This window comes from Sturnira hondurensis, unplaced genomic scaffold (genome assembly GCF_014824575.4).
Source record: "Sturnira hondurensis isolate 20B ecotype Veracruz unplaced genomic scaffold, ASM1482457v3 Scaffold0019216, whole genome shotgun sequence".
Taxonomy (NCBI): domain Eukaryota; kingdom Metazoa; phylum Chordata; class Mammalia; order Chiroptera; family Phyllostomidae; genus Sturnira; species Sturnira hondurensis.
The window spans coordinates 5,745,534-5,756,725 of record NW_028091847.1 but is presented as its reverse complement, the minus strand read 5'-3'; the positions used below and the strand labels follow the sequence as shown (position 1 = coordinate 5,756,725).

At 49.6% G+C, this 11,192-nt stretch overlaps 1 protein-coding gene and 1 long non-coding RNA gene across 2 annotated transcripts in view; one reads left to right on the top strand and one right to left on the bottom strand.

Moving 5' to 3' along the window:
* Positions 1-3,684: 3,684 nt before the first annotated feature.
* The window catches only part of LOC118974213 (uncharacterized), a 46,711-nt gene continuing 39,203 nt past the window's right edge, over positions 3,685-11,192 (bottom strand). Inside the window, exon 3 of the long non-coding RNA XR_005063808.1 lies at positions 3,685-3,741. This is a non-coding gene — a long non-coding RNA (uncharacterized LOC118974213). The remainder of the gene's footprint in view (positions 3,742-11,192) is intronic.
* ATF3 (activating transcription factor 3) overlaps positions 7,456-11,192 on the top strand; it is a 53,015-nt gene continuing 49,278 nt past the window's right edge. Inside the window, exon 1 of the mRNA XM_037027592.1 lies at positions 7,456-7,475. The gene's annotated coding sequence lies outside the window, so the exon portion shown is untranslated. The remainder of the gene's footprint in view (positions 7,476-11,192) is intronic.

The window sequence follows — 11,192 nt, the reverse complement described above, 5'->3', positions numbered from 1 at the left end:
ACCTGCTCAACCAAACACCTTCACAACATAGGCACTGCGTTGAGGAAACTGTGGTAGCCAGGGTACAAAACCCGGACAGAGAGACTTCTGTTGTTATACGGACAATATAAATCTATACACGCCTCTGAATTTCTTTGTTGCATTGTAAGCGTCAATCCTTTTTAACCTGTGTTAAGATGGGTTTTGAATGAGAACTAAAGCCCTAAACACTTGCAGTTTTCCCACTTATATCTGAAAACACTTCAATTTATAAAGGCCAGTGTGGTGATTTTGAGAAACAAATGAAAATTCCACTTATCATGTGGACTTATCGATTTGTTCCTCACTCCTGTCATAATCCCCAAGCTACCTTTATTCCACAACTAACTTTCCACCATTTCTTTCTAAAAGGAGAGCACAGAAATATTTTTTTCTAGGTTATTAAAAAAAAGCTTTGCCCTGGCTGGTGTAGCTCAGTGGATTGAGCACTGGCCTGGGAAACAAAAGGATTTCGGTTTGATTCCCAGTCAGGGCACATGCCTGGGTTGCAGGCCAGTTCCCAGAAGGGGATGCACGAGAAGCAACCATACATTGATATTTCTCTCCCTCTCTCCTTCCCTTCTAAAGATAAATTTTTAAAAAATTTTAAAGCCCTGACAGAAAATTTCAACCCAGCAGGGTAAAAGCAGGCCCATTCTACTGTTCAACGTTCCCAGTTGATCATTGTATTCAACACTCTTGTAACATCCAACGCCCTTCGTGGAACAAGGTCAAAGGTCCCTGAACGTTGTCTTAGAAGCTTCCCACGGAGACAAGCCCTGTGGAACCTGAAGACCTCAGGCCAGTAACAGGATGCGGGTCACTAACTGCGCAGACCACTCCGCAAAGTCGCAACTGCAGTTCATGTTAGGCTGACAGAGCTTCTTTCCAGAACCCTAGCCCTGGCCCCCCTCCCCCAAAGAACGGGAAAGTGTGGATTTCACAGGATGTCTTTAGATGAAGCTTTTATCTGGCTGCTGGACGGACCAGCCCGGGGTGGAGGGCCCGGGCTTTGTGGCATCAGCGTTGGCTTCTCAACCGGTGACCTTCACCCCCTGTGCTTGGCCTGACTCTGGAACAGCCACTGACTGCCCTTCACACCATGGAGGACGCCTTCGCTCTCACTGACAGACTGAATTCGGACGTGACAGCTCGGTGGGGAGGAGGGGGCCCCAGGCCGGGGCCCCAGGCCGAGCCTCCAGCCCAACCCGCGCAGATGGCCAGACCCGGGGTGGGGGTGGGGACGAGGATGACGGAAGCCAGGAGACGATGAAAGACGTTCCACCGAGGGCTGGGCCCCGACGGGCTCGGTCCGCTCCGCCTGCCCATGACCTCATTGAAACCGACTGCTGTTCTGACTTAAGCCCATGCCTTACTTCGTCCACCAGGGAACTTTCCAGAANGTGGAACAAGGTCAAAGGTCCCTGAACGTTGTCTTAGAAGCTTCCCACGGAGACAAGCCCTGTGGAACCTAAAGACCTCAGGCCAATAACAGGATGCGGGTCACTAACTGCGCAGACCACTCCGCAAAGTCGCAACTGCAGTTCACGTTAAGCTGACAACGCTTCTTTCCAGAACCCTAACCCTGGCCCCCCTCCCCCAAAGAACGGGAAAGTGTGGATTTCACAGGATGTCTTTAGATGAAGCTTTTATCTGGCTGCTGGACGGACCAGCTCGGGGTGGAGGGCCCGGGCTTTGTGGCATCAGCTTTGGCTTCTCAACCGGTGACCTTCACCCCGTGCTTGGCCTGACTCTGGAACAGCCACTGACTGCCCTTCACACCACGGATGACGCCTTCGCTCTCACTGCCAGACTGAATTCGGACGTGACAGCTCGGTGGGGAGGAGGGGACCCCAGGCCAAGCCCCCAGCCCAACCCGCGCAGAGGCCAGACCCGGGGTGGGGGTGGGGACGAGGATGAGGGAAGCCAGGAGACGATGAAAGACGTTCCACCGAGGGCTGGGCCCCGACGGGCTCGGTCCGCTCCGCCTGCCCATGACCTCATTGAAACCGACTGCTGTTCTGACTTAAGCCCATGCCTTACTTCGTCCACCAGGGAACTTTCCAGAACCCTGGCCCCCTCTGTAAAATGCCTACTCGTCGTCCAGGAGGGAACTTTGGTTCGTTTTTGAGTGCCCACTGAGGCAGGCGAGCTCAGGGCGGAGTTGCACAAGGAAGGGACCCTTTCAGGTTCGCCTCAGGCAACTGCGCTCCTGCGCCTCCAGGCGCCCTGCGGGCAGCCCCACCCCCACTCCCCCCTCGGTCCGGCCCCGTCCTACGGGAGGACAGACCACGGGGCAGGAAGGGTCCCGGAGAACCGTGCCCCGACTCCCCAGTTCCCTCTGCCCGCCTTTACCTCTCCTGACCCCACCAGAGCGGCCGGACCTAATATTAGAAACCCGCAGGGGGTGCGTTCACGTGCGCCCTGGCGAGGCAGGGGGGCCGGGTCCGGGTGAGTCACGACCCCGCCCCCACTCGTCGAAGACGCGCTGACGTTAGCAGCTTCCCTGAAGGGTGACGTAAGCGCGTCTCGGGGAGGCCGCGAAGCTACCCTTGAACGTTCACGGAGTTTCCATGCCTTAAAGGGACCAGGCCTCGGGAAATGGAAGAAGTGGGGAGACGATTCCACTCACCCATGCGTAGCGTCAGAGCCCATCATATCTCCCTTTGTACTGAGAAATGTTGACTGTTGAGATGGTGATGAGCAAAGGATAGTAACTGAGCGTAATGGGAGGCTCACTGAAACCTCAGAACCTCTTCCTGGAAGCCCTCCTTGATTAACCCAAGTCTGAAGCTGACCGCAAAGTCCCTAAGTTTTCTGTGGCCCTTAACTCACTACCCTTCACTTACTGCCCCTCCCCATATACTTACACATCGCTGGTAGAAAAAGGCTGTGGTCTTGAATGTTTATATCAGCTTGGATCAACTTGGCCCTTCTGACTATGTTCAAACTCTGTCACCAGTAGTACGACCTGAAACAAGTTGTTAAAATCTCTGCGTGTGAAATTGGTGAGCTGGTCTCCAAACCCTCCTCTTATGCTAATGTTGCCCCTGGACACTTCCAAAGGCAGGAGCCCTGTCCAACACTTGGTCACTCAGCATTATCCCAGCCTCCCAGGAAACTAGCAATTTACTGAGATCAACTACGTGGCAGGTATTTTCACTCTCCTCCCTCCCCCTTCATTCAGTCCTCCTATCACCCCCATTTTACTGCTCAGGAAAGACCACAGGGTTAAATCTGTTTCCCTAGGTTAGACAACTAAAGAATTGCAACCTGGCAGTCCTTCCCAGACTATGTTTGTGGTGATCAGGGTGGGCTATGAAATGTATGTTTTCTTCTGGATACACTGAGTCCCCTAGAACAAGTTTTTCCCTTTTAACACAAGCCCAGTGCTTCTGGACAAACAATCCGCCCTGTTTCAGAAGATTCCCAGAGAAGGAGGGCCCAGGCCTCAGGGAAAGGTGAGTGAGAGGGTGCTTTCCCTCAGGGGTCCTGCTCCTGCGCCCGCCCAACCCTGAGAACAAGTGCCTTTTTGAGGCTGACATCCCAGGTATTTCACTCCACCCTTGTCCCAGCCCTGCTAGGCCTACCCTTGACCCTGTGTTTCCTGTTTTGAAACTAGAGAGGCCATCCTGCTTACAGCATCCTTACTTGGCACACTGGTGGCCAGCTCTGTTGAGGTGCAGAAGAAATACTTGTTTTGCCTCCATCCTAATCCTTTCTCTATAAAACAATAGAAAATTCCAGGTTACAACAGCATGTTTACATCAAAAACAAATTAGAGACAATGGCTCCTCAAAGTTTTGAGCACAATGATGGTACCCATGTGCTAGACATGAAGCCAAGAGGGTGAGCTTCTGTCACTGTCGCCTTCCAACAGTCATTGCTGGTCCTTGGCTGAGTCACAGCCCCATCCTCAGGCTACACCTGCCAGGTCTGCCAGGAGCACCTTCCTCTCGCAGCTCCCTTTGGAAGCACTTAAAACCGATCCCTCTTCCCTACTACCCAGTCTCCAGCCACTACCAGGTTCTCAGGTTCTCCCCTTTGGGTCCCCTGCTCCTGTCCCCTCTATCACACTGATGGGGTTACTACCACTGCTCTTCCTGTTCTGTCAAACTTTTTGGAGCCTGTGACCAAACAACTTGTGTGCTCCCCTCGCAGCCTTGGGAGGACATGGAGAAAGCCACGGGCAGCCTCAGCTACAGGGACAGTGGCTTCTTTCTCTATATTGGGGCTGGACACACAGACGTGGAAGCTTAGACCAGCATGGTACCTTCAGGCCAACCAGACCAGTCCCTATTTTATAGCTAAGGGACCAAGGTCCAGGTGAGCTGACCTGCCCAAGGTCACATGGCCTGTGGAGTATAGAGTCCTAGTCACCTGACTTCCAGTTCACGGCTCTTTCCATGGATCACATTTATGTTATGAATTTCAAGTGGAACAATGGGCGTAAATGTGCATGGTAAGTTGTAACATGCCATGTAAGTGAGAGAAGGGGAGACAAATGGTGGCCTGAAGTAAATATAGAGATGAAGTCACAGGGAGGAATTGGAGAACACAACTTCTGAGGACCCCTGGCTGTTCCCACTTTCCCCTTCTCTCTCCCACCCAGTCTGAAGACCTAGGAACCATTTCCCAGTGGAATGAGTTCCACAATGACCGGGATTGCCATTTATAAACCTTCAGTAATCCAGACCCTGTGTGTCATTTCAGGGTTTGGTTTTTTATCTCCCAGCTTTCACTTCTCATCATTTTCTGATCCCAGAAGCCCCATTAAATACCATTAAGAGCCTTAAGTGTAACTGGCCACTAATGTGGAAGGATTGTGATGTCCAGAAAACAGCCCCAGCAAAGAACACAGAAGCAGCCTGGGTCTGTTCCCAACCGTGCCGGTGACTCACTGGATGACACCAAGCAAAGCTTTGCTTCTGGGGGGCGGGGGGGGGGCAGTGGAGCTGTGGGACAACATGCACAGCTGCTGGCCTGACCGAGGTGGAAGGGTAGGGGAGAAGCCACTCGGCGGGCTTTCAGCACAGTGGAAGCTCGGTGGTCCCCCGGGAACTGCCGAGCGGTGGCCCTCTGGGTCAGTCCTGAGCTCTGCCCCACCTCAATCCCTGCCCCCAGTGCAGCCCCCAAGGTGTTTTGGGCTGGATTATAGCACTCACCCTTCATGACCTCATTCTCACTGGTTAGGAACGCACCCTAGTTATTCCTAACTCCACTGTAATAACTGTTACAGATCTGCCCTCCAGGAATTTATTTGAAACTTTCTTTAATCTATTTATATTTCAGCCTGTCCCGCCTTCTCAGGGAACAAGTAAATTTACCATTTATGTAAAGCCCTTAGGCAAATCCTACAGTACAGAAATGTGCTATATAAGGGTTTTAAAATAATAATAATAATAGGATTATTATATAATGTTATACATAATAAACATAATCCTGTATTATAATTTGATGACAGTAATAATTCAGATGGTCTCACAGGCTTCCTTTCAGTCTCTCACTGTGTCTGCCTTTGCCTTTATATCCCCTGGACCCACACATGCACACGCCCCATCCAAAAGTATTTATTAATGGAGTGAGGTGTTGTGCTGAGTATAACTGCACAGATGTTCATAAACATGCATAGTGTCCTCGAAGGACTTACCACCTTAACCAATGAGGACGACCATAGAATAAATCCTTGTCAGGGGGAATTGCAAGAACAGAAGCCAGTGCAGTCATGGATGAGACATAGTAGGAGTGACTGTATTGGAGATCGGAGTGGGTACATAAAAGTATATTTGGCATGGAGGGAAAGGGGCATGTCCTGATTTTAGGGAAGGTGGGTGCATGAGCTCTGAGCTCTCCTCGGATTGGCCCCAGAGCTCATCCTGGAGGAATGGCTGGTTCTCAGGCCGCTTAAATAGATGAGGGATGCCAAAGGGGTACCCCCTTTGGCACTGAGACAAGTGCTGTGCGGACGGCAGGAGTGAGGAGGCAGGGGTGGGGGCCAGAAGAGGAAGACCGGGCCCTGTGCCACCTCTATTTTCAGCGTTAACTGCACTAGAATGGAGTTTTAAAAGCCAGGTGGGTGGACAAATAAATAGGTGAGTGGACAAATAAACCCTAGAGTATCCAGACAATAGGATGCTATTCTGCACTAAAAAAAAAATTGAGCTATCAAGTCATGAAAATACATGGAGGAAACTTAAATAAATATTATTAGGGAAAGGCAGCAAATCTGAAAAGGCTACATATTGCATGATTCCAACCAGATAACATTCTGGAAAAGGCCAAACTCTGGAGATGATGAAAAGATCAATGATTGACAGGGGCTGGAGGAAGGACAAAAGGGAGGGCACAGAGGATTTTTAGGGCAGTGAAAATACTCAATACAATATTATAATGATAGATACATGTCCAAAACCATAGAGTGCAGAAGACCAAGAGTGAGCCCTAACACAAATTGTGGACTTTAGATAATAATGACGTGTCAATTTGAGTTTATCATTGGTTAAAAAATAAAAGTACCACTCAGGTGGGGGATGTTGGTAGTGGGGGAGGCTGTGCCTGTGTGGAGGCAGGAAGGTCTATGGGAACTCTATACCTTCTGCTTCATTTTGCTGTGAACTTGTAACTACTTTACAAATTAAAATCTACTAATAAAAAAATCCAAGTGAGGCAATGACACCTTTCTGTATGTACGTTAGGTCCGCTGTAGAGTCACTGAGACTTGACTGGGACTCTGAGGCTGTAGAGTCACTGAGACTTGACTGGTCTCTGTCACTTTGGAAAAGTTATTGAATACCCCTGATCTCAGTGTCTCCTAACCCCACAGGGTGGCTGTGCCTTCCTCAGAGTATTTTGAACATTAAATGGAGAATCTATATGTCAAGAGTCTAACCCAGTTCCTGCGATATTCAGCATGGTAAATATATATAAACCACCTCCCCAATCCCTCCCTAGTTACTGTGATTATTAAACATTCTGATGGCTCCTACTTTCAAAGTCCAGCCAGTGGAGAAAAGCTGTCTTGGGTGAAAGTGACTTTCTACTAGGAAGGCAATCTGTGTGTGTGGGAGTGGGCATGTGTGTCCTCAAATGCCCAGTCAGAGGTGCTGGCTCCAGGTGGTCAGACATGAACTTGAGCTCTAGAAGGCAGTGTCAAGCCCCTCACTCAGCTCTCTCCTGTGAAAAGGTCAGGATGATGGGAGGCTTTCATATTTAGATGATGGCTCGTAGGGAAGCCTCGGTGGGTTAGTCACCTATGCAATGACATCATATTGCCACTCAATATAGTAACAGCTGTTGGTTGCTTTAGGGGGCAGGGGCGGGGTCAGATTTTGTTGACCAGCCATATCTCCAGGATAAATTGGATGGAACCAGCCAGGAAGACATACAAGGGGAGAAATCCTCCTCTAATTAGGATATTCCACAGTTTTCTAAGGATTTTCGGCACCTCACCTCAAAACGTGAGTCTTGACTTTTCTTTCTTTGTCTTTGGGGCCAAGCAGGAAAGAGTCATGAGAGAAAGGTGTGTGGTCAGGAAGCCTTCAGCTGGGCTCCGACCATGGCCAGCATCCTCGCCACCCGGCTGAGGGGTGGGAGAGAGTGTTCTGTGGACCAGCTCCATGGTGCTTCCATGGCACCCAGAGAAGTGGTCCAAGGAGGGGGACTGAAAAGGCCTGCAGTTAAGTTGCTGCAGATGAGGCTGGATTTGGGCTGGATTAGGCATTTTTACCTCCTACAGGTTCATAAAAAGCACAGGGCCAGATCAGTACCCTATCCAGGCAATGATGTTGTTTGAGACTTTGAAATTAGCTGGGAGGGAGCCATTGTTTGAAGGTACTATTGATCAGCGCTGTAGTTAATCTGGGCAATTGACGAGCCGTATCATAATGGAAACCCGCTGGATGCGATGAACCCCTTCACCTTTGACATCTCTACCACTCTTGGGACCTTGTGCTCTGGGGAGACAATGCCCTGAATCAGCAGCGTCGGACACAGAGGTTAACTGGGGAGAGCAGCCTCTACCTGTGCCTAAACTGGACGTAAGTCCAGAGTGAAGAAGCAGAGGTTAGAAAGAAAAACAACAACAACAAAACAAAAAACTCTAGACCAGGGGTTTGGCAACTGGTTCTACCGCATTTCGAGCTGTGTAACCTTGGGCAAGTCACCGCCATTCCTAAGCTTTTGGTTACTTCTCTTGACTATAGAAGTATGCAGACTTGTGGTCCTTCCAACCCGAACTAGCATGCTCCAGTCCCCTCCGTGTGGATTTGCTCACCCGCTGTCGCAGAGTAGGAAGGATCTGGGCTCTGCCACTCACTGCGCCGCCCTGCACACGGACACGCCTTCTCAGAACCCCAGTCTTCCCACCCATATAAATTTGGGTTATTATGAGACACGGGTGAGATAATGAACTGGGAAGCCTTTTCAGGGGCAATATGTAAGTGTACTTAAATGACACCCTGAGTTTAGAAGGGAAGGCAAGATAAAATGAGCTGAAGAGAACAGTTGGGGTTACTTACTGGCACATTGAGCTGTGACCGGGGCTAGGAAGGTGAGGAGGTGGGGGTTGTGGTCAGCCAGGCCGTGAAAAGTTCCAATTCTGTGCTGTTTCGTTCCTGGTTACTTCTCAGCAGTTCAGGGAGGGGAACAATCCAGAGGTTGTAAGTGATACTGAGAACGGCCCAGGAAAAAGTGGCTTCGAACTGTTGTCTGAGCAGGCGTGGTGCCAGAGCAAAGTGGGGTGGAGGGGAGCCCAGCCAGGATCTGGAATCCCATGCAAATGAGCAGCCTCCCACTTCCTTTGGGTACCTGGGGTAATATTCAAGCCCCCGTGCCCCTCCCACAGGTGTGCACTAGGCTCGATGGAGAGCCCTGACCGCAACAGGTAACAACTGGATATTGACCAGAGTGATGTGTCTCAAATCATCCATTCGGAGAAAATCAAAGATCCTCTGGAGAAACTCTTCAAATTCCCGGTTATTCTTCACGTAAACAGATTAATCTAGGGTTAGGGACATCACTTTGACTCTCGGTTTCATGCTTCCAGCGAATGAAACTGACCACTTCTTTGAAGCTGTTCTTTGAGCCATAAGCATGACTTCTTCCCTCCCAGCAAAAGGCATTTTCTCTGGTTCTGATTTTTTTTTTTTTGACTCTGAAGCCCTGGGTGCTGGGGGTGGAGGGGCTGGCAGGAGGCGCGGCTGTCAGTGGAGCGGCATAGTGACTTGCTGACTCATCTGACATTAACATCATTACGTTTCAGGAGTCGAAGTGATGTTCAAACTATGAGTAATGCGCAGGGTTAGAGAGAATGTTCACCAGGCAGCAGGCATCTCAGCACACTGAGGAGCCAGCAGCTGTTTACAGCTGAGAAGCGTGAAAGGATAAGAAAGCTCTGGGCAGAAAAACCCTCTGCTATGCGCGGCTCCGCCTTTGGAAAGGATTCAGCCGGGAAGGACAGATGGACTCAGAGGTCCCTGAGGAGGGACCCAGGTCTAGCATCCTTATGTGAATACCTGGATGTCTGATCATATTATATGAAAAAAAAGCTTTTTTGTAGTCTTTGTTTTCATTTATGCAACTGTAGGGAAAGATGGATTTAATAACGATAATAATAGTGTAAATCTGTGTAGAGAGCTGTGGTGCTTTCTTCTGAGGCAAGGACGGGAACAAATCACTCCTATTTATTTATTTTTCATTTCCCAGTGTTGAAGGTGGGGAGCAGAAGCCTGTGGGGAGGGTGGAGGAGGGGCATTAAATGCCTTCTTAAAGCTCCTTCATGGGATTAGTAAGGGAAAAGTCTGAGAGCCATCAGATACAATGAGCCGAGTACTTAGACCTCAGGAGAGGAAAGAGACTCCAGTCTGGGTTCAGAGCTGTGTCTGTCCCTCTCTCCTAGTGGAAAATAGTGGAGGTGCTTGCTCTGCCTGCCCCAAGGAAGGGCCCTGAGCTCTGGAAAGGCAGGGACAGCGTCTGCCCGCCTCTCTAGCCCCCAGGTCTAACTTGGAGACCGCCAAGAGTAAGTGTTCAGTAAATATTTGCAGTCTTAATGAATGAGATAAGAGCTTCCAGCACCAGAACCCTGCTCTTCTGGTCAGTGGGTCTTCTTGCCTTTAGTTCCCCCTTCCTGGGGCCCGGATGGGGGTGCTTAGCAAGTAGGGTCATGGATGGAGACACACCTATTGACGATACTAGCCCTAAAAAGGAAAAATAACTGCTTATGTCCTCGGGAATTAACTTCTAAAACCAGATGAAAGTAAAATACTCAACTCTGGAGCTCCTTTAAAAAAGGCTCATTCAAAGCAAAGCAGTACTTTTCATTTGTTTATATGTTGGAGGCAAATCAGAACTGGAGGACTCCATTCCACCTGCTGATTCTCGAGCTAATGTCATCACTGCAGGTGTGATGACAGCAAAGTCAACTCGGGCCTGGGCGTCGGGCCGGCGGGTGAGGGACACGTAGTTGAACTGAATCAGCCCTTAAAAAACAAAGGTCCAATCTTAATATGCCTTGATATCTATAAAAGAAAAGGAAAACGAATAGAAAATGAATCCTGATTTTTTTCATGGGAAAAACAGCCACATGATTTTATATGCTAGGACATATTTCTAAATTCTGATAAGGGCTTACAAGTACAGCGACAGCCTTTTCCGAAACCCCGTCTCTCTGCCGCAGAGGTCTCTGGTCTCTTGTTCTTTCCGTTCCTGCTTTGGCTTCCGGGCCTCAGTCTCCTTCCTTCCCTCCTTTCTTCCTCCAGGTTAACTCTTTGCTTCTGTTTTTGTTTGCATGCTGCTCGCCTCCCCAGGCATCCTTTGTCATCGTGTAAACTTCGTCACAGTATCCGGCAAAGAGTCAGNCAAGTACAGCGACAGCCTTTTCCGAAACCCCGTCTCTCTGCCGCAGAGGTCTCTGTTCTCTTGTTCTGTCCGTTCCTGCTTTGGCTTCCGGGCCTCAGTCTCCTTCCTTCCCTCCTTTCTTCCTCCAGGTTAACTCTTTGCTTCTGTTTTTGTTTGCATGCTGCTCGCCTCCCCAGGCATCCTTTGTCATCGTGTAAACTTCGTCACAGTATCCGGCAAAGAGTCAGTCACCTGTGGTCAATAATGTTTCGAAAAAATAGATAAAGTCATGAACTAATCATAAGGTCACTTATATATAAATTGGTATTTATTTTTAAGCT